Source organism: Peromyscus maniculatus, chromosome 20 (genome assembly GCF_049852395.1).
Source record: "Peromyscus maniculatus bairdii isolate BWxNUB_F1_BW_parent chromosome 20, HU_Pman_BW_mat_3.1, whole genome shotgun sequence".
Taxonomy (NCBI): domain Eukaryota; kingdom Metazoa; phylum Chordata; class Mammalia; order Rodentia; family Cricetidae; genus Peromyscus; species Peromyscus maniculatus.
The window spans coordinates 564,534-591,691 of NC_134871.1; the positions used below are offsets into that span (position 1 = coordinate 564,534).

The 27,158-nt window shown below is 39.6% G+C and overlaps 1 long non-coding RNA gene across 1 annotated transcript in view; it reads left to right on the forward strand.

Annotated features, from left to right (window-relative positions):
- LOC121824364 (uncharacterized) overlaps positions 1 to 27,158 on the forward strand; it is a 65,123-nt gene that overhangs the window by 30,611 nt on the left and 7,354 nt on the right. The window contains exons 3-5 of the long non-coding RNA XR_013046278.1: positions 12,757 to 13,033; positions 13,797 to 14,084; positions 14,482 to 14,556. This is a non-coding gene — a long non-coding RNA (uncharacterized LOC121824364). The remainder of the gene's footprint in view (positions 1 to 12,756; positions 13,034 to 13,796; positions 14,085 to 14,481; positions 14,557 to 27,158) is intronic.

Here is a 27,158-nt window from a genome sequence, read left to right on the forward strand (position 1 = left end):
TCAGCTAGTGTTCAAACAATGGAGGCAGAATGTCATGAAGACAGACCTTGACATATGTGAGAATAAATGTGCCTGCACTGATGGATGCACTCATGGCATCAAGATTCAGTGTGAAGACCCATTCAGGGATGAGAACTTGGTGTCAGGGAAGTCACAGGCAAACTAAATGAGTGGTCAATCTCATCAGGAGAGTTGTGACCATGGAGAGGCACTTGTGTGCACCTGAGCAGATTATCAAGGAGCTATTTTTTTTTTGTTCTAGAGAACAGAGAAGTCTTGCTGTCGCTTTCCAGTTTCTATACAGTCCATGGCTGTAAAATTAGTTTTCCTTAAGATGTATTTTTTTAATTATGTGTATGTGTGTATGTCTTTGTGAGGGTATGTGCTTGTGAGTGTAGCTGTCCAAGGAAGCCATAAGAGGAAGTTGAATCTCCCTGGAGCTATACTTACAGGCTCATGTGAAACTCTCAACATTGGAACCAAACTAGGGTCCTCTGGAAGAGCAGTATGGGTTCTTAACCACTGAGCAGTCTCTGCAGCCACGCACCCTGTGAAAATCTTAGAAGTATCAATAGTTTTATTACAGGCACAATATCAAAGGAGTAGGGTAATGCTTTTCTTTATCAAGTTTAAGGAACAAGAATACTGAGGAGCAAAGAGGTCTGAGAAAAGGGAGTCTTTCGAGATCATGGGAGTCCATGGCAAGAGAAAGCCTGAGCTTTGGACCTGGGAGGACTAAAGTCAAGGACATGGTTACTGAAAGACTCTGTGGTTCTCTAGGCAGCTGTCTTCTCTCCTCTATATTTTACTGCACATTTTAGGAGCCAGGAATGAACAAATGAACAACACACACACACACACACACACACACACACACACACACACGAATATATATATGAATATATATATATATATATATATATATATATATATATATATTCTCTGGATTTATTCACAAAAGTTTTCTCTCCTCTGGATAGAGAAAAGTTGAAAGAGGGGCTATTATTGGCAAGAACAGGAAGTGGTTGAAGTAAATTCCATAATTCCTTGGCCTTTTAAGCCTGAAGATTACTAGTTAAATAATTTGATGCACAGACCTTGCCCACCATTCTAATGAGTTCTGGTAAGCTGGCACAGAAAATTAATGATAATAAATTAATTCCAGAGAATTCCATTTTGTGTGTTCAATTATTAATGGCATTACAGTGTTATTAATGGTGTCAATTATTAATGGCATGAATAAGTGAGAAATCACATCTATGCTATGATGCACAAGGGTTCCAGTGTTCAGTAAACTGCTCAGAATAAATAAACATATGAGGGTCAGACCTCTAATATTCTATTTTTCATATATTTCTCAGAAAACATGGGTATATGCATCACCAGAGCCTTTTTACTAAGATCGCTACCCAAGTATTGCATTACCATAACAATAAGGAGGAAGTCAGGCACAAATTACTTTGTTTCCCTAGATGCCTCAATCTATGCATGTGGAGACAGTGAGTTATTGACCATGGGCAACTAAATGTAAGATCAGGGAGAGCTGTGTGGGTTCAGTAAATCTGGGAGAGCTGAGCAGTATCATAAAACCTAGTGACAGTGCTAACTTTAATTTGAATCATAACAACATGCCCAGGCAACTGTTGTAACTGTCAGTGTAAAACAGGTTGGGATTAGGGTGAGTGAAAATGCAGGAGGGAAATGTAGCATCACCATTGATTTGACTACCAATGCATGTTTTGCACCATCCTTCTGAACCTCAGTTTTTCTTATCTTGTCAAGGCAGATGATATCTATTCAGAAGGTGATATGACAGCAGGGGGTGTAGGACATAACAGAATCTTAACAAAGCTCCTATTATCACTGCCGACTTGCTCTTTGTAGGGATCATATAATCAAGTTTGTCAATTTTCTAAGTGAGGCCATTGAATGCCAAAGAATGCATCTAGCCTGTCACTGAGGTCACCTGAGGATCTTTACCTCCTTTCATTTGTCTATCATTTCCCACCTCATTCTGTTTCCCAGAAGTGAAGTTCCATGCATGGAACTGACAGGGCTCCAGGACCTGAGTTTCATCACTAGAGTGACCCAGCAGAGGGAAGAAAGAGGGAGAAAATGAGTGAGGCTTGGGTATCCGCCACCCCCACCCCGTAGTGGTCCCTATCAGCTAGCTACACATCTCAACAGCCGACCACACACACTCTCAAAGTGGCTGACTCTTTTTACGATTCCCTCTTTAAGGACTCTTAATACTGCATCTATGCCTGCTGCATACAGGTGGTAGTGAGTTTTACTGACAAGAGGACTTGATTACTACACTACTCTTTCATGAACAGTGTTTACCAAAATACTGTATTTTGATATTTGACGGCATTGGCAGACATGATTTTACATGCCAAGATTCTTGATTGTAAGTGTACCATCTTTCCTAAAAATTTGCTGTAATTTCACTCATGTGCTTACTTAAGTGTCTACTAAGAAGAAAGCCCTGACATGAGTGTGGGAATTATCAAAATTAGTGATATAGGTGCTCAATCCTCTGAGACATTGAGTGATAGTAATCTAATGCATGGATCAGCAACAAAAACTTTTTGTATAGAAAGCAAAATAAAAAATACCTTAGACATTGGGACACTTATCTTCATTGAAACAACTAAATTCTGCCATTATAGTACAAGTAACCATAGTCAATGTCTCAACAAATGATGGCTGTTTACCAATAAAACTTTATTCATATCCACTGTAATTTGTGCTTCATATCTGATTACATGTTTTTTCCTTTGAATTTTCCCCCTCAGGACATTATCTTTCAGGACCACGCAGAAAGCCATATTTGGCCTTCTGTTCATTGTATCTTATGTCTTGAATGTGCACAAAGGGGAGCAGAATTAAGGAGGCCAAGTGCAGGGACAAAGAGGCCAGGGAAGGATGCATGAAGGAAGTGATATTTACACAGGAGACTGGAAGATTGTTTGTTTGGCAGAGAAGGGAAAGAACCTTTAAAACAAAAGCAAAGAATCATCACAGTGTAGGATGAGATCAGTGGCGTGAGTGAACTGGCTATGCCACTGTGAAATGCTACATTTCCCTTCCCTTGAGAGATAAGCAAAGCTGTAATTGTCCATACTTAAAAGGGTTCCAGAACTGGTAGGATTAGAGAAAAGAAGCACAGGAATGATGGGAAGCAGAGGTGTGTCATCCCCCTCCTTTCTCCCACCATACTACAGAGAGACTCTGGACCACATCTTAAGGGAACAAGAGCGATAGGGCAATGTCTTTCTGTATGCTGTGAAAATATGCTGCTCTTATTGGTTGAAAAATAAAGCCATTAGGCCTATGGCAACATAGTTTAGAGGCAGGTAAAAAATCCAATCATATAGGAAGAGAAAGGAGAAAGAGGCAAAGCAGCCACCAGCCACCACTGAAGGAACAACATGCCAGTAGACTGGTAAGCCATGTCCACATGGTAACTTATAGATGAATAGAAATGGGTTAATTTAAGTGTAAGAGCTAGTCAGTGATAAGCCTGAGCTAATGGCCATGCAGTTTATAAGTAATATAAGCCTCTGGTTTACTTGGGTCTGTGCAGCTGTGGGACCACAGTCTGTGGGAGCTGGTTGGGACCAGAGAAAATTTATAGCTACACCAGAGTTCCCCCTGAAAGATTGGGCTTTGGAGATGGGACAGGGTGAGTGGTAACAGGGATTTAGGTTCGAGGCTTAAAAAGTCCTTAGTGCAAAGGTCAGGTCTAAAGGCCTAACACTTGTATCCTGAATGATCATCGGGAAGTTATGTAACCTCTTAGAGATCAGTTTTTGATACCTAGTACTCATCATGGCAGTACTGGCTTCTTGCCCCATTGAAGATTAAGTGGCATCCCACACTCAGACTGCTCCTAGCATTGCAGGCTCATCATCAATGATCAATGAAGGTTTACTATTTATTGTCACAATCCTGATTAGGCTTATAGATGAGCTGGGCTCTTATAGTGCTCAAAATTTGAGTGTTTTTTTTCCATTTGATGGCTAGGATGGAAGCTGAAAAGTTGGCAGCTGAGGTGAACACAGGTTTTCCCTTCTAGCACACTGACAACATCAGCTCTCATGAGCTACACTGGCAGATAGCCATTTGTTTGGACCTGGACTTTACAGACCTTGAACTCATTTTGTGTAGTGCCAAGGTTGTACCACCTCAGTCTAGACAATGCCTTTATAGTTGTTTCAGCAGACAGTGTGCTCTTTATTACAGAGAAAATGAATTTATTTTCTTGTTTAGGCTACACATGGAGAGAGCCATGTTGGGTAGTTCTCCTTTTTAACAGTCCTGCTTTGACTCTTCTGTGGTGAAAGCTGGTGGCTTTCATTGATCTTAATGGGGCACTAGCCAATCTGTCAGATGAAAAAAGAGGCATTGGACAAGCAACATTTTGGGTGACATCATGGGAAATGAAGAGTTCCATCTTTCCTAAGGATGCCAGAGTGATACAACTGGAGGTTAATCTGGTAGATCTTTAACTTACTTTGGATCTGATCTAAATGCAGGATTGTGAAGACTCTTAACATTTCACTTCTGAGATACTTTTAGGAAAAATGGAGTACTGAGGAGGACTGATTATGTGGATTTTTAAAGAAAAAATATAAGTATAATTCAGGTGTTTAGTTGAGTCATTACATGGTGTCAGGATCTATTCAGAGGTAGGATTCTTAACTTATGAAAAGTAGGAAAAAAATAGAAAACATTTTTGAACATAGAAAATGTGTTCATTGTGACATATTTGTGGAAAAAAGAAAAAAATTAGAAAATTAGACCAATTATTCCCAAACCAGAACTTATATTGCATTTTTATATTAACTATGTATTTTTCAAACATTTTGCTAACATAAAATGAATCTAGGTAAATATAAGGGAAAAACAATAACAGAGAGTCTTTCTAAACCTACAAATTGGTTGATACTGAATCAGTCAGAAGCTGAATCAGTTGAATCAGGCAGATACTAAAATGTAGCATTGTGGACAAGTACCATCACCCTTTACTGTAGGCCTGGCATGTGGAGGATATCATTTGTTCCCTTTACATGCTGAGTCGGACAAGTTTGCTGAGAAGGACCACAAATTCAGGACATAAGAAACCCTGAGGTCTGGCATATGTCTACCAGAGGACCTTAAATGAGCTGTAGCTCTCGGCTTGCAAGGAGCATTAGGTAGAATTGTATTTGGGGAGTGCAAAGGATTTTGAAGGTATGGAGAGTTAGGTTTGTACCATTTTGAAAGTTTCCCTGGCCAAGAGAATTACACACAGGTACCAAGAGACTCAGTAGAGTGGTAGGCTGTCAGAAGTTCAAGAAATGGAGTTGGGAGAGCAAGATGGAGGTAAGAGATGGGTCAGTAGCTGAGACTCTGGAAGAGGCCCCATGAGGAATTCCTGAGGCACTATTGGACACTTCTTTTTTTTTTTAATTAATTAATTATTTATTTTGTACACCTCCTTCTTCATAGTCCCTCCACCACCACCCCTTTTAAAGCCCGCCCCTCCCCCAATCTACTCCTCCTTGGTTTTTGTTTAGGAAAGGACAGGTCTTTTCTAAGTATCAACAAGACATGGTGTATCAAGTTTCAGTAAGAGTAAGCACCTCTCCAAGTATTAAGGCTGGGCAAGGTGAGCTGAGCCAGCATGAGAAGTAGGGTCCCAAAAGCCAGCAAAAGATTCAGCGGCAGCCCATATTCTTACTGTTAGGAGTTTCACAAGAGGACTAAGCTACACAACTGTAACATATATGCCAAGTGCCTAGGTCAGTCCCATGCAGGCTCCCTAGTTGTTAGTTCAGTCTCTGTGAGCCCCAGTGAGCCCAGGTTAGTTGACTGTGTGAGCCTTCCTGTGGTGTTCTTGACCCCTCTTGCTCCTACAATCCTTTCTCCCACTTTTCTGCAGGATTCCCTAAGCTCTGCCTAATGTTTGGCTGTGGGTCTGCATCTATTTCCATCAGTTGCGGGATGAAGCCTCTCTGATGACAATTGGGCTAGGTACGAATCAGGACATAGGAGATGGCCAGTTCAGGCTACTTATTCGCTATTGCTAGGAGTCTAAGCTGGGGTCATTCATATAGATTCCTGGGAGATTCCCTCGTGACAGGTTTTTACCCCAAATACTCCCAGTTTCCAGTAGTCTCTTTCAGTTCCCTTGACCTCCCCTGTATCATGCAACCTGATCACTCATATTCTCATCCCCACCTGCACTCAGTCCACTCACAAAATCTCTTTTATTTCCCCTTCCCAGGGAGATCCAGCCATCCCTCAATGAATCCTTCTTGTTATCTAGTCTGTCTGGGTCTGTGGATGGCAGTACGGTTATCCTTTATTTTATAGCTAATAAGCTACTTATAAGCCTGTACATACTATATTTGTCTTTCTTGGTCTGGGTTACCTTATTCAGGATTATTTTTTTCTAGCTTTGTCCATTTGCCTGCAAATTTTCTAGTGCCCTTGTTTTTAACAGCTGAATAATACTCCACCAAATAGATACTTCTTGAGACCTTATCTGCACTAGGATTTTCTCACTCCAGAGAACACCAAGACCAGATGTTATCTGACTCTAACAATGTTTTCTCTCTCTCTCTCTCCTTTGACTTTCCTCAATGCTGATGGGCCCGAAGGCAGATACAAGGAAGAGAAAGGTGAAGAGGTGCAAGAAGAACAGAAAACATGTACCAGTCTTGCTCTCTTCTTCATGGCAGGATCCCATGTGTGAAGTGAAGTTGGAGCCCAAGTTGGCTTGGAAGGAAAAATTTAAATTTCATTAGTAGACAGTGTCATATGCCAACTTAATTATTAGCCTGAAAAAGTATTAAATTTTGGACTGGATATTTAAATTATTGAAATGGTACTGTGATAAGGCCTGAAGGTGACAAGAACATTCTCTCTCTCTCTCTCTCTCTCTCTCTCTCTCTCTCTCTCTCTCTCTCTCTCTCTCTCTTTCTCTCTCTTCTCTCTCTCTCTCTCTCTCTCTCTCTCTCTCTCTCTCTCTCTCTCTCTCTCCAAATTACTTTGATTCAAATAGAAAAAATTCTGCCTTATACTGTGAAAGTGATGTGCAGTCAATAGATATTTTAGATTTTGGTTTTGGAGTTTTTGGTCTTTTTCCTGGGCTATCCTTATGTAGTGTGATACTCTCTGATTAGCTACAGTAAGCCACAACTCCCAGTAGTCATGTGATCATGTAGGAAAACACCTGGATCTCTATAGTGCACTGTGTTGCCAGAGGTGTTTTAGATACAGATGTTCAGTAAATTAAACTAAATGCTAAACACGCTTCCCTAAAACAAACTTAGTGGGGGATAATTTTTTCCCAGCTGGAGGGTAGTATGAGTATTCTGAGAACAACAAAGTTGGCTTGCCTTAACAAGGATGCTCCCAACTTAGCTATATTAATGTATTTTTCTACTGATTTTCAGTTTTTGGAGTTTTTGACTAAAACATAATCTTATCACATCCAGAGTAACTGCATTTGTAATATGTACGATGACCTGGGAGAGTTAGCAGCCCACCTCACAGAATCCCTTGCATATATAGAACAATGGACAAATGAAAGAAGCAGCTCCCCCCCTTTTTTCAGTCTTGAGTTCCTTGTGACCAATGAAACATGCTTTTACACAGTCAATACGTAGTACACAATTTTGAATCCTGTGTTAGTAGTTAAGATTATAACACTGGTGCTTTTTCATACCCAGAAAGGATTTTCATGACCATTTACAGGTATACAATGGCCCATTCAATGATGCTCTTCTGTGGTGATTGGGCATTTGGGTCGTTTCAAGCAATTCACATTTACACTCAGAGCCATTGTGGTGCACAGGACCTTGCAGGCCAACTAGAGCAAGAAAGCAGAGCTCCAACTTCTTGTGTTTTCATAAACCATTGGATGAAATGAATATGACTATTCACCCAGGGGAAAAGGCCTGAAAATTAGATTTTCAAAATAACTCCGGCTTCTTTCAAACCATGGGCTGATTGTCCCACTCGACTGTACTTTTCAGAATGATGCTAGACAGGAAATGGGAGGTGTCTGCAGCCTGCTCAGGACAGGGCTCCCAGTCCTCCAAAGAGCACTGCTATAAGATTGAGGAGATGACAAATGCTGTTTCTTTTCAGTGCACGAATATTCTAAATTTTCATGATTCCAAGGCAGTATTTCTTCTACAAATGTACTATTCTCTCTGAAGACTCAGATTATTTTTTATTTGAATTTTAGAGTAATCTGACTAATAAGAAAAAAAATCTCTTCATGCAGGAAGGGAAACTAAGGCTCGAACTTTCCTCCACTCACTGTATTTATAGAGGAAACCATTTGAGGAATAAAATCTAGGTCTAGTCACTTCTATGATGCATCTTCCTATATTTGTATATGTTATATATACATATACTTGAGATGAGATAGAAATATATGCTCAACACTATTGACAATACTCTGACATGTACTACAGAGATATAAAACCTTGGCACTATGATAATCTAGGACCAAAATGCTTGACTTGGATAATGAAGGAATGCAATGTGATCTAATTACATTGGTGCATTCCAAAGCTACAGTTCTTCAAATTCTTAAGCTTTAAGTCAGAGAAGTGTGTTTAGCAATTAGGAAAGCTTGGTGAAGTATGGCAGGGAGAGGTGGAAGGAGGGATGGAGGAAGAGTGAGCAAGAGCGCACTTGAGTAGGCAAAAGCACAGGAGAGAGCTACCAACTATCAACGTGCTTTTTGAGACAGACTCTAGTTCCTTCCCTTGATAAATACAGTGATCTAAAATCTGCATTATTCAAAGATGGAGTGAGTAATACTAGGGCACTGTCAGGGACCATTAGAAAGGGAAAACTTCTTGGAGGGATTTATGAGTCTTTATTTTTAAACTTGTGCACCTGATCTCTTCTCTTTGAGAAAAACACTTCCAGGACTACATTTGACTGCTCTGCTGCATGCTGCTTTGTTATGTGTTCTGGTCAGTGCTGCTAAGAAATCCTTCTGTCTCTGGTATAAGAGGCAATGGGATATAGAATCATCAATGGTAGACTGGGAGAATAAATGCAAGGTTATTTGTTGCCTTCTGTCTATGGAAACAAATGCTGAATTTTACCCAATAATATGTTCCTTGTGTAGCTGAATCTGACTTCACCGGTGGATGTAACCAGAGACCTTTAACCCCCAATTTACTGTAAGCAGTTTTGGACAACAAAGAGCACTCCGGGATTGACAAGGGGTTCTTCTGGAATGAATGTAACCCAAAACCCATCACAGAATTTTATTAGAACCAGAGAAAGCAACAAAACTATTGGTTATAACTCCAAACAAGTTAAAGAAAACCCATATTCTTTGGGGATGGATATACAGTTGCTGTGGGAAACAGACCACATTGAGTTATTAATTTACTTATTTTTACATTTTTATTCTCTGAGAGGGGAAGGAACAACTGAATATTATCCACTCCCTCCCCCAACATTTCAGGCAAATGAGTTAACATTTCTCCAAGTACAGAGCACTTGTTTCTTTAAACCCAACAAACAACATTCTAACTTTGTAGAATGCAGTATTTCTTTAACTTATTTTCTTCCTGGCATTATCCATGTGCTTTGTTCTTTTTAAAGGGTTAAGATAGTGTCTTATGAATGAATGAAAAAGTTATACACTGAGAGTCATAATCCTAGCTGTTTTCAATTTGGGGGAATGGATGTAGCCTCAAGGGAAGTTCATAGCTTCTTCAAGACTCAGGACTCAGTGTGAGTCTTGGGGTAGTGATTATATTGTAAGGAGCAGTCAAAGGAGTTGTGGCTTGTCCTGTTCATTTCACAGATATGAAAAAAATGTTATTGAGAGACATTTTACACTGTACACATTGAGGGCTTGGTGGGGCTAGCCTCATCTAGAGGCAACTTGACAGGCTTGGTGTGCTCCACAGTGCTTCCTTCTCTAAGAATGCCTTCTTCAGAACACAACACATTTAGTATCTTCTTCCATTCCTCACTTTCCAGTTATGGACTTCATTAAGTTTTGAAAGTTTCTTGCCTTATTACTCAACTTTGTAGCTGAAGGTTTTCCTGTGTTTGCCCAGCACCAAGGACCCCACAGCCACTTATAAAATAATCACTAAGAAACTTATATTAATTAAAACTTCTTGGCCATTAGCTCAGGCTAACTATTGACTAGCTCTTACACTTAAATTAACCCATAATTCTTATTTATGTTTAACCACATGGCTTGGTACCTTTATTCAGTTCTGCCTTTACATCTTGTTTCCTCTGTGTCTTGCTGGTGACTCCTGACTCCACCTTCCTGTTCCCAGAATTCTCTTCTCTGCTTGTCCTACCCTGGCTACTGGCCAATCAGCATTTTATTTTTTTAACCAATTAGAGCAACATATTCACAGCATACAAAAGTGATATCCACAGCAGAACTCCAATTGACTTATCATAAAAATCTCCTTATACCTTTTTTGGTATGCTACCTCATATATGTTCCCATGGGAGGGAGGAATGTTTTGATGTTCAGAATGTATAGGAACTATCATAACATAGTTTCCGGAAGCATGTTGATTTCTAACCCACCACAAATATAGCAGTGGAGGTTTATTTTAATTCTATTATGGAAACATGCATTATGTAATCATAAGGCTTTACTTTGTATATTTGTTTGGTCAGTTAGAATTATAACTCTATGGGCTTGGTGCTGAATTTCATAAATTTGTAAGTAAATTTAATAAAGATATGTGGACTTACTGAAGGTTCCTCCTCTTCCTCCTTCTCTCCCCCATTCTTCTATTCCAAATCCAGCCACATAGCACTCTCATGGGATACATAACACACAGAGCCACCCAAGCCCATTCTCTTACATACTTGGTAAGTTCCTCCCTGACACAAGTCAATGAAGACAGCAGAGGGTCATATGCATGTGGGGCTTCTGGCAAACACGATTATAGAAATAGTGACAAGTGGATTGAATGCAGTGAGAAGTAAGTAGAGTGCTATGTGCTTATCTCTCACCAGTTAGGCACAGATTGCTAATGTGTTTATGAATATTATATAATTTAATTGAAATACAAAAGATGGCCAGGCATTAATTAGGTAATCTAGGATGGGGAAAAAGCTCAAATGGAAAATTTACTCAAACTCGAAGATGGAATACTTGATTGCATCTTCATGAGATGAATAGAAGCCCAGTGTGGCTAGAGATGAAGTCATAGGGCTGAGTTTGAGGGAATGCTGAAGGGATGGGTCGGGCATATGGTCATGTCAAAGAGCAATGGGAAGCATTAATGCACTAAAGCTTTGAATTATCAAGACGAGACTGAACTTTAAAAAAATCCCATATAGTTCTGTGAATCTCATAAGCACGTGCACAGACTTGAAAAGGTAACTGTAGTGGAGCCAGATGTGCTGGTGGTCCTGACTAGGATAACAAGGTGCAACAAAAGAAGTTGGAGACAAGTGGGTGGATCTGAGAAAAGTTCAGTGAATACAATTAATCACTCATCAATGGCTTGTTCTGTGTGGGAAAATGACAAAAACATGATTGAAGATTAGTTTGGGGGTTTGAATTTTTAACAAGTATTGGATGATAGAATCATACATCAGTTTGGGAAGGAACAGATTTGGGGTATGGTAGTCATAACTACCTGACATTTATTGGGTATTTACTATCTACTAGTGACTTTTCTGTTTTACAGACATCTACATATTTAATTTACTAGTAAGCGTTAGAGTTTAGGATAGCTCATGTAATCTTCCCATAGACACATAGCTTGTCCCTAGAAGGACTAAAATGGCAATAGAGATGTTCTGATTCCAGAAGCTCCTAGTTTGCCTTTTTCCCCCATACCTGAGGACTTATTTATAAAGAAGGAATAAAACAGAAAACATATAGTTTTAGAGTTCAGAAGCATAATATGAACAAGAGACATAAATTGGGAAGTCATCATATTAGTCAACCTAGGTTGTGTAATTTCAGTAGTTTCACAGAATAAATGCATTTTTTTTTTTGTTTTGCTCACACCCTTCGTGTATTGATTCAGGAATTTTGATTCTTCTAGCCAATGTCTCTACTACTTCTTGGTAACTTCTTGTCATCCTTTATTCCTTTCTTTGTCTTCAGGTAGCTGATAGACTGAAATAAAGAGAGTAGAGGATTTTAATGTCAGGGCTAAAGGGGATAAGCATTATCTCCTCCTAAATTACAATGGCCAGTGCAATTCATGTGGTCCTAACTGGCCACCCACATTTAGGAATAGGGGTTGAAGGAAAATAAAGAGATCTCCCCAAAACATATGTAATGATTCAAGCTACAGAGTGAATGAATACAGAATTAGAAATGTGGCTGAGGTCAGAGAATTGACAAGATCTTTATGGTAATGATGATGATTAATAATAGCTAAAACATTTAGAGCACTTAGAGTATTCCAGGCTTATATGCATATATTAATTCCTGCAATCCTTATAAAAGCCCTTTGATGTAATGGTACTATTATATCTTTTAATATAGACCAAGGAGTAAAGAGCAAGTAAATAACTCTCTCGAGGTCACACAGCTACTAAATGGCATAACAAGAATTTGAATGTAGGGCGTCTGCTTCCAGAGTCTGCGAGTTTAACTGATGTCATATGCTACATAATTATTAACTTCAAATACTTGAAAAATGTCACATTAATATGTAAGTATCTTTGCTATGAGTTCCCGAGGGATAGGATTATAACTAACAAATGGAATGTAAATGATGGCAGTGCTCAGCCCAGAAGAAGGAAGTGCCTTCTAAAAGAAGCTGTCTAACGGAAGCAAACTGCAGCCTGAGATAGTATGATCTTCATCAGTGGAGGTACCCAAGCATAAGAAGAGAAAACCCCTGATAAGGATGCTACAATGGAGACCCAAGCATCCAATGAGTGCTTGAAGGAGATAACAGCTATTCTTCTTGAATATTCAAGAGTCAGAAAGTTTCAAAAATACATGTTTGCTGAAACTTCCTACTGAATGTAAAGCTTTCTCAATTAATGACTTAAGGTAAGTTCTAGAGCCTGTATCTTCCAAGAACTGGGCCTGAAGCTAGAAGAAGGAAGGTGAGTGGTGGCACAAAAGAACCATTACTAGCCCTTGAAGCTCTTGTGGTTTATTTAGAAAGCCAAGGCCCATGGTTGTGAATTAACAGAGATCTGCCTGTAGAATTCTAACCTGGAGATGACCAAATGATTTGTACATGGCAGAGGTCTCTATTTTGGCTCAGATACACTGGGACTCTATTGCAGAAGGCTAGGTCTTTACATTTTCAAGGTGGTTCCCCAAGTTTATCACTTTTCTGAATAAATGGGGGTGCTCCATAAGCCAACTGGACTTTCTCATTCAGTGCATTGAGGCTTCCAGTTTGCATTCCTCACTGCTGCTGCTGCTTAGGTGACTATTCCCTGGGAACCACTGCTTTAACACAGGCTTCTGGTTCAACATCATAAGCCTTTGTTTATGTGTCTAGCTTCTCCTTGCTTATCTTTGTATTACTCTGATCTAAGCCACCGTGTGTTCCTTGAGAAAGTTTTATGGAGGAAACGCATTGAAAGAAATAGAGGTTTTCTAGAAGTTCAAAGGGGAACAGAGACCATGGGAATCTCTCAGAAGAGGAATCCCGTGTTGTCACCTTTCACACGGCTGGAAGCATGATTCATACAAAGATATGTCTATCTTTCTGAAAAGCGACCACAGACATGACAGTTTTGTGAGACCATCAGGATGGTCTTCTTGTCCCCTCTTCTTCATAATTTTCCTTTCTCTTTAGATGGTTACTGCTGCTCCATGGAAGGAAAATAGTCTTTCTTGTGTACGGAATGCAAATTGCCTCTTCTCGGAGTCTGCTCCCTTCGGACTGTCTTTGGATGAACTTTGCAGTCTTCACTGAAGGGGGAACCCTTCCCCACTGTTCTCTGGGAGAGCCGCCCCTTTGAAGTCACAGCTGGCTTGACTAAACTCATTTCCTCCCTCCACAATGTGCCTCTGATGCAGTGTTGGCTGAGGCTCCCCCTCGCCGGCTCCTGCCATTGAACCAGACCCAAGTGCAATGTTTAATGTGAGTGTTTGGCTTGGCTTACATTTGGCCAAATCATCTGTACTTCGTTTCATTTGAAAGCACTACTTTTTTTTCTCCCCTTTTCTCTCTCAAAAAGTTCATTCCAGATGTTTTTGATTTGTCTTTCTGTGGTCCACTCCACCCAGTTCCTAAATCAGTAAATCATTTTCATGCTTCTTCTAAAATCAAGCAGAGAAGTGCTCAATTAGGGAGAGCAACTGATTATAGGTTTCTTAGGACTCACACTTCAGGCTCCTTTCTTCAGGAACTACCTTTCCAAGGTGGAAGAAAATGTGATTGAGAACATGCAGATTCCAATTTCTTAGCATTCAGAATGGGAAAGTAGATAGGATAGTGACATGTGCATATGTACATCCAAACTCATTTACTCTTTCAGGGCTTGATGGTGCTGTTGCTGTTTGAATGCTTTCTGTGACTCAAGTGCACATGGAGACACCCATTCTATGAACTTGTACGTATCCTTAAATAATAGAAATATTAACATATAATGCTCAAGGTCTTTCATTCTCTACTGTCCTCATGTACCCTTCTCAGCACTTTGATCATGAGGATGGAGGCAAGGATAAACAGAGCCAAGATGTGGAAAATGTTTGCTTTACTGTCATCATGAGGAGTAAAGGCCTTAGGGGAAAGTCCTAGATCTGATAAACTAGGGAACTCAGAAGGGGAAAATCAGCACATACTCTGAGTTTCTCTGCATTTAAGAATTTGCAAAGAGAGCCTTAGATGCAACTAGACACTGAGGTAAGAAGAAAAATGGAGAAAAAAGTTTTAAGGTGCTGGAGAGATGGCTCAGGAGTTTAGAGCACTAGCTGCTCTTGCAGAGGACCCAGGTTCAATCCCCAGCACTCACATGCTGGCTCACAACTCTCTGTGTGGAGAATTCTGTGGGTATGACTCTTGTTGACCTCTATGGGCACCAAGCATGCATGTGATACTTATACATACATTGAATACAAACAGAACACTCATATACAAAACTAAATAATAATTTAAATAAGTAAATAAAATGAAGAAACAAATTCTTTGAAATAATTTTAAGAAATTTTGCTGTGTTGTGAATGTATTTTTTCTCTGACAAATTTGACCTACATTCCTTCTCAAGAATTTCTTCGAGATGACATGTGTTCTCTTCTGAACTTGATGTTAAAATGAGACTTAATGTTCAGAGTACACCAATAAAACTTTATGCTACTTACTTGATTTTATCCTGTTATTCATTTATTATATGATACCAGATTATAAAAGTATGCAAATAGTGTTTGGGGGCATTCAGATGCTTATTTTTTTTAATTTGGAAAAGAGAGTTCTAGTTAGGTTAGTAACTTAAACTTCTGTGTACCATCCCTAACAATGAGCACAGTACATATTCAATTTTTTAGGATCTTGATTAGATACTGACAATCATTTAAAGTACATATAGTGGTAACATTTGAAATTGATGTAGCAAAGGAAGATGACTCATGAAATGCAATAAAACATAGATTCATTTTGGTCATCAGATCTGATGTTACTATTTGATTTCTGAGATCAGTTGCCCAGGCCACTGGTGGAAAATGTTGGCAGGTTGAACTGTATTTTTGACATGATTGGCTATAAGCAAACATCTGATCATTTTATGTTTCAGAAATTGATAACTCAGGAATATCCAGTCAGTATACGATTCGACATGTCTGAATATTAATGTTTTAGTCTTCGTTCAGTGGTAAGTCCTCTATTCCTATGCCTCTCATTAGGTTGGGTAATTTAGATGCCTAGATTGTGCTTAGGAGATTGCAGTCCAATTAACCTACACCCCCATCCCTCTCTTTCTTTCATCTGTACTATTTTATTTGCTGACCTATGGTCGTAAGCTTTTATGATCAAATTCAGAAGTGAGATCACTGGTGTTTGGTTTAATGTTGGCTTCTTTCTTGAACTTGGTTAATGGAGTCAGCTAACTCTTTTTCTGATGGATGTTTCCTTGAAGCTTTGAAGCTTCCCTGGATGGATCTCTCTAATCATGACTCCATGGGCAGGTCTACATTTTCACCTACTATGGCCCTGACCAACACTCCACTCATTTCTGGAAGTTTCATGAAACATATAGTATATGGATCCTTTGGCTCTCTAGTAGAAGCTCCCTTTGTCAGGACCCCTAACTGAATATCCATTCTCCCCAATGAAGCTTTGTAGAAGAAGCCTGCAGGTCACAGAAAAGGGAGTTTAGAGAGTTCCCTACAAGACTCTCCAGTACATCTGCCTCCCATGTTTATGTCCTGCTGTTTGTTTATCTATCTATTTATTTACCAATTAATTAATTAATTAATTAATCTAACTGACTGGATCTAAATAATTCTGCCTGTATGTCATGGTCATTGACTGAAGAATAGACAATTTACAAGTGGCCACAGCCATAACAAAAGAGAGTCTCCTTACCCCACAAAGCCATCAGCTTTCAGTAGCTCCTCCCCTCATGTAGCTGGGTCCTTAACTTTTTAAAATAGGTTCTTCAGTTTTACTTCTTCAGTTTACAGGTTCACAGAACTTTTGGAGATACGCAAGCAAAGCTGACTTTTTTAAGATTCAGCAATTTCTAAGTCTCACACAAGACAGTCATCCGTGAAAGTGCAAATGAGGGGTGACCACTGCTTATGGATGGACGCCTTAGGGAAGTTTTCAGAGGGAGAGAGGAACTTAGCTGAGCTTTAGAAAATGATTAAGCTTTTATGGAACCGGAAGGAAAGGATGACCGATTATCTCAGGTAGAGCAAGGAAGAATTATTGATCACCTCCTCTTGTTTTTGATCTTGGTAAATGCTATAAAAAGGATGAAAAAAATCAACTTTGGAAATATTTAGCAATAATTAAAATGAATTTGCCTATGATGCAGTAATTCCTCTTTAAGATAAATGCCCTAGGAAAATTTCACATATCCACATACAGAAACATCAGCACATTTCTAACAGTACAGTCTGCAGTAATGAAACACAGGAAACTATCTAAGCACTCATCATCTGATATATGCAATATGTTGACCCTCAGGATAATACAATCTGCTACAATGAGATGAATAACCCAGTAACACATCTTCTGTTGGTGTGAGGAAACTTGTTGGATACTTGAAATATTTGTGTGGTATGCAGATAGAGAAATCTTTCAAAAATATTGAACTTAATTGCTTGTGAGAGTACCTGGGACATGTGACTTAGCCCCAAACCAAATGGGCCTTCTCTTGAATTAACTTCACCATCCATGACAGATATTTTTTGTGAAAAAGGACCTGAGAAAAGAGCATGAAACATGTCTCAGGTTAGTCATCAAACTGAGACTCACTTATTCTCCACTCTACTCATCAAATACACTTTTTCGTATGATGAAAAAGAGCCTTTCCCCCAATATTTCTGAGAGAACAGATGTTTCTGTTATATGTGGTCCATCTTTTTCTTCCCTAGGCTAATATCCCAAGCCCCCAACTTCTGCTTATGCTATTTAAGTTTCTTAAAAGGTTTGTGAATATCATTGTGATGCATTCACATCACCATGTTTAATCTGTCCTGTAAACGGATAACTGTGATCAGACTTCAGAATAGTGTATGGTACTCACTTAGAAAGAGAAGGAAGCAAGTAGGTTTTGAGTGTCCATCATGAGTTGCCATGTGCAAAGGCAAGAACTAATGAGGCTCTTCTCCAGCTGGTGCCCTGAAAATGCAGTCCCAATAACAAACAGAATTGTGAGACAGAGGAGCCCTATCAAACAACCTGGGTTAGTAGCCTAGCACAATGTACCAGGAAAATACTAGAAAGCTAATAAAATTAGCAATTTTTAGTTAATCCAGGAATTGCTTCTATGTTAGACTTTTAATAACAGCATGTTTTCTCTTAATTTGTTACTTGTAGGACACTTGGAGAGGTTCTGTGTGAAAAGGTGTTTAGAGTAGCTGGCTGACAGAGTCTGGGGGCACAAAGGAGTACTAGCTCCAAGGTCAGGAGCAGACAGCAATGAAGATGTGGGAACAAGGAGCTGGGGATATAGATCAGCAGCAGGATGCATACCTTAGAAGTCATACACTCTAGGTTTCATCCCCAGCATATAAATCAAAGAAAAGGCCATTGGATGAATGGAGATGAATTACCACATTTATCTGGTTGCACCTTGAACAGGTAGTCAAAGACAGCAAGTGGGGTTGTAGTCAGGGATCCTACTGAGCTCTCCATCACCAACATTCTCTGGAGGACCTACAAATGAAGACAGTAGTGGTCAGAAATCATCAGTTGCAGTATCTCAGTGTTAGAGTACATTAAAACATTTTTTCTCATTCAGATAAAACAACAACAACAACAAAAAGGAAATTATGCTTTTTATTGGTGTAAAAACTTACTATGATTTATCTAAGCATGCTGTGATGCCTTTACAGATATTTCAGTCTACAAATAAAATTCAGTAGATCCAGCCGGATCAAACAGATAGGGCCCATGGCCAAGGCTGGTAGCTAGATGATAAAGGCTTTGACTGGGATTACCAACTAAATATTTTTGAGATTTTAGAGAGGGTTGCATAGTGACTGTGAGTTTTACTTTAAAATTCTACGAACCTTGTGTATAGTTTTATACCTACCCATCCCCCCTACACCTATATATACTCATTTCTAAATGAACATTACCTTTTCTTTTTAAGGGTTGTTCAAAGACTTCAAAGCTGAGTGCTCAAGGCTCAGCAGAATTTCCCAGCCATGTAGCACTGAGAGTTCCAGTCACAAGTACTGAAAGAGGAATGTCTTTTTAGCATTTCTCTGTTCCCATTGCAGCCTTGGAGAGGAACCCAGGGGAAGTCATTACAATATTTCAGAACTGCCTACTAAGTCTTACTTTTATCCTAGTGGTGGGTAGGCTTGGATTATTCTGCTGAACACATCTGCCCTGAATTTGCATGTGTAATGAAAATGATTCTTTGTTAAATGTTTTTGTTAAATTGTATTTAAATTTTTATTTTGGAATTTTCTGTTGTGGTCAGGATACACGCTTTTCTAATAGGAACTCCCTTATGAAAAAAAATATGGATAACCCATAGTGGGTGGCTGTTAAGGGAAAGAGCAGCAGACTAGAAACACCACTGTATATAATTTCAGCAATTTCCAGCTGTTGGGAGGAAAAAGACGATTGTCATTAAAACAAAATGCACACCGAGGTGTAGATAGTAACAAATCCTAACTGTGCAATCAATGGGTTTTAGATATTTACATTCCATATTATGTATTATATATAGAATATTTTCTGTATCCCAGAGGGATCCCTTCTGTCTCTTCCTAATTCCACACTTCTACTGTCTACTCCTCTAAATCAAGGAACAGAAACTTTGACTTTGCCATCACCACAGTTTGTTTTAGTTCTTGGATTTCACATAATTAAATTATACATTGTGTAGTCTTTTGTGGTTAACTTTTTTCCTTCATTCATTTGTTGTTTTCTCTGTGAGATTCAAGGTGATGCTGCTTATAGCAGACACCCCCATTTGTTGTTATATAGTGTTCCATGATGTGATTATTCTGTAATTTATCAATGCTACTAAATATTGGACACTGAATTTTTGTAGCTTTTAGCTATTTTGATTACAACTGTTTTAATCTTCTTATATGGTGAATGGAGCCCAACAAAAGAGAAAGCCTTGAGGGCTGTTTAAAATGGCTTTCAAGCTGGGCAGTGGTGGCGCACGCCTTTAATCCCAGCACCCGGGAGGCAGAGGCAGGTGGATCTCTGTGAGTTCGAGGCCAGCCTGGGCTACCAAGTGAGCTCCAGGAAAGGCGCAAAGCTACACAGAGAAACCCTGTCTCGAAAAACCAAAAAAAAAATAAAATAAAATAAAATAAAATAAAATGGCTTTCAACTTGGGCTGCATGATCCACTTTCAACAGTCTTTGAATGCTCAATGCCAGGGTGGGGGATGCTATTTCAGAGTCTTTCTTGTGTTCCTAGAGGACACTTCTAGGTCTTTCAGATTTTAGAGTGAAGTCTTACAATCCTCCATACTAAATGAACATTTGGTAAGCAGTTCTTAGTAAAATCTGAATACATGACCATATGCCATCAAGATACTTTACATTTGGAGCTATCCACCACATATTGAGTGATATCTGCCCCACCAAACTGTAAAACTTGGTACATACAGCAAGAGAAAGAAATACAATAGACATGACAGGACATAATCAAGTCTCAAAAACACAAGTAAGTTATAGGAAGAACCAGCTCTGGTGCCCATGATTTCTATGCAGATTATGCTGCCTTTTCTTTTCCTGCTTGAAACACTGGTATTTTGGGAGTTCTTTAGGATCAGTTGATAGAGAAGAGAAGAATAAGGCTTACAAGTAGTTCTCTAAGATAAGCCAGTGCCACTTGCAAGTGCCCTACTCTGGGCCATCCCTGAAAAATATGATGAGGGTAAATCATCTCAGTGGTCAGAACTTCATGGAACTACACATGATAGTTCATCCTGGTTAAAAAGATTTGCAGCCAGACATGTAATTATTTATTAAGCCAATGGTTTAGCTGGATGGTCAGGGAGTTAGGAAATAACATTATTGGCAGGTGATGATTAGGAGCTCTCAGAAAGTAGCATGGGCTTTTATTTCCCAAGGATGACCTTGTCATGGCCACTGCTGAATGCCTAGTCTCTTAGCATCAGAGACTGCTCAGTCCCTGATAAAGCAGCATTCCCTGTGGTGATCAACTAACTGACTTATGACAGGTTCATCACCTTGGACTGCTTTACCATGGAATAGGAAGTATTTTCTTCTTACTGAAATAGATGTGCACTATGGATATAGACTTTTTTTCCTTATGCACAGCATTTTTGTCCAAATTATTGTCAGTGGAATTGTGGAATGTCTTATCTGTCCACAGCATATATTTTATACCGCATCAACTCTGATCAAGAAACCCATTTCACTGTTAAATAACTGTGGCAAAGGGCTCTTGCTGACAGTGTCCATCAGCTTTACTGTGTTCCTTGATATTCTCAAGTAGCTAGCTTGATAGAGTACTGAATCACTTCATAATGGCACCAGTTATGAAGTAATATTTTGCAGTTCTAAGGGAGGATTTTCCAGAAGATTGCAAATTCTCAGATCAAAGTATTAGATGCTTTTTTTTTCTTTGCTGTTTCAAAATACCTGATAAAGAGCAACTTAAGGGAAGTAGTATACATTTGGGCTCATGGTTTAGGATGGTATAATCCATCATGGCAAGGAAAGCAAGATGTATCTCATGGCAGCAGAAGCTTGCAACTGGGACTCCTTCCATCTCAGAAGATCAGAAAGCTGACATCAGGGTTGGCATTCCTTTTTCTGTTTTCATTTAGTCTGTGACTGAGGACCATTGAAGAATACCACTCACAACAGAATGGACCTTCCTTCCTCAGTTACATCTTTCTGGAACGATTCCCCGGGCATATAAAGATGTGTATCCCCAGTGATTCCAAATGCATACAAGGTGCCAAGGAAGATTAGTCACCACAGGTCCACTTTTGTCAACTTGACATCCTAAGATATCACTTTAAAATCACAACACCCTACTGGTGGTCCTCAAAGCCTTATTGTGATGTTAATACAGACTGTGTGCCATCAGTTTGTAAGAGTCAAAAAGCTGTCAGTACAATTCAAAAGCCCAAAGTCTCCTAAGACTCAAGACAAACTCTTAGCCATATTCCACTAATAAAACTACATATTTCCAATATACAGAGTAGACATCCCCATTCCAAAATTGAGGAAGTTCATTCCCGTTCCAAAAGAGAAGAAGAAGAGCAAGAGTGAGGAATGATGGGGGTCAAAGCGAGACTGGAACCAAGCACTGCAAACACTAAACTTGCATGTCCATGATGAGTACATAAGATTTGAAATGACATCAGCTGGGCTTTAATAGCCTGGATCACACCACTCCTTTGGTTTTTCTGATTTTAGAACACATAGCTTTTCTTAGATTAGCTTTCTTCAGTGACTCCAAATTTTTTCAGAGAATGTCTCACAGTCTTGGGATCACAAGTTATCCTGAGGTCTCCATTGCAGCTTAGACTTCACAACTTCATATAATGCCCTCTAAGAGGTCTCTTTCAAGAAATCTAACCCTGCCACATATTGGGCGGCCTCAGCATCTTTTTGAAACTTTGATGCAAGCTTCAACTCTTGGAGTTTTATGCCTTGAAACAAACATTGTGTGGGTGTTACTGCTGTGAGCTCCAGCCCCTTCTACCATAGCTTCGAGGATTTTTGCATCTCATTGGCCAAACCTATGAAAAATTTCCTTAAGCAGTTTAAAAAAAGTTATTTATTTATTTTGTTTTGAAATTATAACATTTCTCCATTCCCTTTCCTCTCTACAAACTCACTCTTGCTCTTTCAAAATCATGGCCTTTTAAAAACAATTAATTTTTGGTGTGTGTGTGTGTGTGTGTGTATGTGTATACCTAAATACATGAACACAACTTGCTCAGTCTGTGTATTGTTACTTGTGTGTAAGTTTTCAGGACTGACCATATGATTTTGGATAACCAGTTTTTGTACTCTTCCCTGGAGAAGACAGTTTTCTCCACATCTCAGCCTTCCATACTTGCCTGATGTTCTTTGTGTAGGGTTGAGGCCTTCATGTCTTCCCCCACCTACTTTAATATGTCTGTTTTTCTTGTGCTTGTGCAGGTATAGCTCCATCAACCCTGTTGGTGAGACTTTGTGAGCATAGCTTCTGATATTACTAGGAGACACAATCTCATAGCATACTCTCTGATCTTCTGGCTCTTACAATGTTTCTGCTTTCTGTTCCATAATGTTCCTCAAACTTTAGGTACAGGAATTGTTTTGCAGATGTATCCCATGGTAGCTGTTTTTGAGCAGAGAACCACTTCACTGGTGTACTGGATTCAGACTCTCTCCTTTCAAATGCATTTTCACTGTCACCAACCAGAGCCTTTGCTTGGTGAGATCTTGTCCACAGGCACATTTCCTAAGGTTGCAGTGCAAAATGCAAGTTTTCTCCTTAACTGGATTTGCCTTCTAAGTCTCAGTACAGGCATTGAGCAATAGCCACACTATAGGCTAAGCATTATGTGGTCTTCAAAATCCCTCTGCCAAATAACTTGGTCCCCTACTTTTAAACTCAGTTTTCCAGGACTCAGGAATAATATAACATGAGTGTCTTATAACTGAAGTCCTGATAGTCTTTATTTTTCTGTGAAATCTTACAGGCCAGGCTTCCACTGTCTGAATTTTTCTCAGCATTCGGTTTTTTACCAACTTTCACCTAAATGGCCAATTAAACTCTGCTTCTAGCATTCAAGGGTGATATGTTCTACAGGCCCAAACAACTCAAGATTCTCTCCACAAACCAGCCCCAAAGGCCTGCAAAGCACATGATATCAGATAGTCAAAGCAATTGTTCCACTTCTTGGTGCTGAGTTTCCATACTAGTTACTCTTCTCATTGATGTGACAAAATGACTGTCAGAAAACAACTCATGGGAACGATAATCTATTTTAGGTCATGGTTTAAGAGGGTGGAGTCCATCCCAACAAAGACATGACAGAAGGGTTGACAGAATTCATGGCAGTGGGAGCAGACAGCTGGGTGTTCATGCATCTTGAAAGGCCAGGAATCTTTCCTGAGGATCATGGCGTGATCTTCTTTTCATTCATTACAGGGGCCCAGCCTGTAACATGGTTATATCTGCATTCAGGCTGGATCTTCCCTTCTCAGGTAGACCATCTGCTCTAACATATCAAAAGTAGTGAGTCCAAATCCACCCAAGATGAAGATTAAACATTCCAATAAACTTTCAACAAAGGTGCTATTCATCCCACAGCCAGGACACAATGGCTCAAAAAACAAGGTTGGATATAGAGAATGGAGTTGACCCTGCTCCTCTTGGTGACCCAATAGAAAAGTGTTTGCTTTATGTTTCTGTGCCCTCATCCTCTGCTGGTGTTGGAGAAGCTACCGTGGGCTCTTTGTGCCTTTTTTTTTAATCAGTGAAGAGAAGTTGCTCAAATTGCTGGTGTGAGTACTCTAACTGAAAAGGAGGAAACAGGACTGACAGTCCCCCAGGGAAATGAGGAAAGTATATCTGAAGTACAGATAATCACTGGGAATAAAACTTGGCATTATCACAAGCAATTCAAGTCCATGGAAACTCATAACATTTCACCCATGGCCAAGATTGTCTATGAACTCTTGCTTGAAATCAGTCTACCATATAAAATACAGAGGCTTTCTCAGCAGCTTCTTCAGGGGAGGAGGGGAGGTAAGAAGAGGAGGAGGAAGGAGGGAAGAAAGGTGAAGGAGAGAGAAAAAAGGAGGAAGAAGGAAGGAGGGAAAGAAAAAGAGAAATAGGGATGGTGGAAGGAAAGAGTGACCATATGTGTTTATAACACATAAAGCTATAGTGCTTTCTTTCAAGTTTTCTTTTGTTAGGAGAAGGTGGGCCAGGCTTTGTTCTTAGACAAAAAATATTTGGGACAGGGGGACACTGAGTCTCTAACCCCTCTTCCCTTTGCATCTTTTCCTTGTCTACTGCCCTCTGGCAGAGATACAAACAGTTTACATATAATGAAGATACAATGAGGATGTCAAGTGAAATGGTAGAACTTACCTGTAAATAATCCCATTGTTTCAATAGTGACTCCAACTATAGATAGAGCTAGTGTTATTGCTGCTCAGACATGGTGCAGAAAAGTACCAAACTGGTAATGGGGATTAGTGAAACAACTACATAATGCAACATCAATGCTATTTTTTTTCTAAATGTTTAGACTGTACCGTTACAGATAACAGTGTCCATTTAGACTGTTTACATTTTAGGGGTATGTAGCTGGAGTTTTTCTGTGTCCTACCTGGCCCATGGTCAGGACAAATATCTCTCACCCACCAGTCCTGCAGCCGCTTGGACCCAGATAAACAGACACTTATATTACTTATAAACTGTATGGCCATGTCAGGCTTCTTGCTATCTAGTTCTTATATCTTAAATCAACCCATTTCTATAAATATATAAGTTGCCATGTGTCTTGTGGCTTACCAGTATCTTTACATGTTGCTTCTCATGGCAGCAGTGGCTGGCAGTATCTCCTGACTCAGCCTTCCACTTCCCAGAATTCTCCTCTCTGCTTGTCCCACCTATACTATACCTCCTATCTGGCTACTGGCCAATCGGGATTTTATTTATCAACCAAATCAGAGCAACACATTCACAGCATACAAAGTGATCGATATCCACAGCAGAGGTAAAACTATGTTTGATGATTCAGCTTCTAAAACTACATCACCAGTACTAATAAGAAGCTGGGTACAGTTGAAGCAAGAGGATTGCTGTGAGTTTAAGTTCAGCCTGAGCTTCAAATAAAGAAGTAAATTAAGTAGCAAACAAGTATTTACAAGTTACTGTCACGAATTTGTGGCTGCCTTGTAAAGGAAAAAGTAATGTCAGTTAAGGTTTCATTAGGAACCAGGTTCTCTATTAAGGTGGTACTACAAATCATTATCTTATTAATTATCCACAGCTGTTCTTATACAAAGCTTGATGCATTTGTGTTGTGAATATGTGCATAAGGTAGTCCTCCTAGTTATTCCAAATATCTAGTAGGATCAGCATGACGACATGCTGCCAGTGGAAAGCTTTAGGAAGCATCTCACCATTATATAGGGCTTTGGGGTATATTTTAATTATTTGGTTCCGTGCCTGAGTTAAGTGGGGATTTGGCAACTACCTGCTTTCAGATCAATGCAAGCATGGAAGACAGATAATTCAGGTCCCTGCAGGAAAAGCTACAGAAAACATTTTGTAATGTGAACTCAGGCATGGCCCTCTCCTTCTTTGGCTCTCTGCCTTGTCATCTGGCGGAGATGGAGACTGGAGGAGATAATCTCCAAAGGCATCTGCCAGCTCTGATGTTTGATGTGTTTATCATTTTCATCCATTAGTGTGACTGTTTCACCAGAGGGTACAAGGGACCAGGTTGATCCATATTTATCAAAGGGAGGTAACCAGTTCAGTGGAAGAAGTAATGAGGGACCACTATTGGAGTGACACGGTTTAAAGTAATCAATACAAAGTTGTCGAATAAATGAAGGCCTACACGTGTGGACGTGTAGATAAAGAAAGCACCTGCAATAAAACCATCACATTTCTCTGCAAAGATGATTAATGTACCCAGCAGAGTGAAGTGCTTATATGGAAGATGTCTACTATAATCAAATGCCGGTCTAGGTAACTTTTCTAGAATCTCTGATGTGATTGGTCCTGGTAATTGGCAGTCACTTGCATGAGCACGGGGTGAAGACCCATGGAGCATAAGTGACTCACAGTGGCTATGTCACTGAGGAAATGACTTCCTTCATTTCAGTCCTCCTTTGCTTTTTGGTTCCCCTGCAAAAGATGGGGTTCCATGAGCCCATACCTAACTTTTCAGGCTGTTCTGAGGATTCCCATTCTGGTTCTGATGCCTGCACAGCAACCATGATTAGCTGCTGATCTGTGTCCCCAGCCTACCTTTCACCATTTTTTAAAGGAAGTCATAGTCCTTTTCAAACTGAATGTTTAGAAAACATCTACTGATTATTCTCTGCTTTGCCACTGAAGTGTTTATGCAAAGGTCAAAGCAATAAGAAAGTCAATTAAATCTGCATAATTCATGATTTGAATGTGGCCAGAAAGGGTCTCTATGTCACCTGTGAGTTAGGGCTCCTGATTGAAGTCCAATTTGTTGTCTATGCAGATGTCTATCAATAAAATGTATTCAGTGTGAGTCAGGAATGTGTCCAGAGTTTGGCAGGTCTAAGAACCAGTAGATATTTTTGGAAATATGTTTTTACTTGAAATAGAATTACGTCTCTTTGCCCCTCCATTTTCTCCCTTCAACCCCTGTCAGCCATCTTCCTTCTAACCCCTTCCATGCACCACCACTCTGAAATCATTAGGTTATTTTTCTTTGATTATTATTTACATACACACATATGTGTATACATATGTGTAGGTGTACGCACAAATATGTATAAGCACAACCAGCTGAGTTTGTTTTTGTTGTTTGTGTATATACAT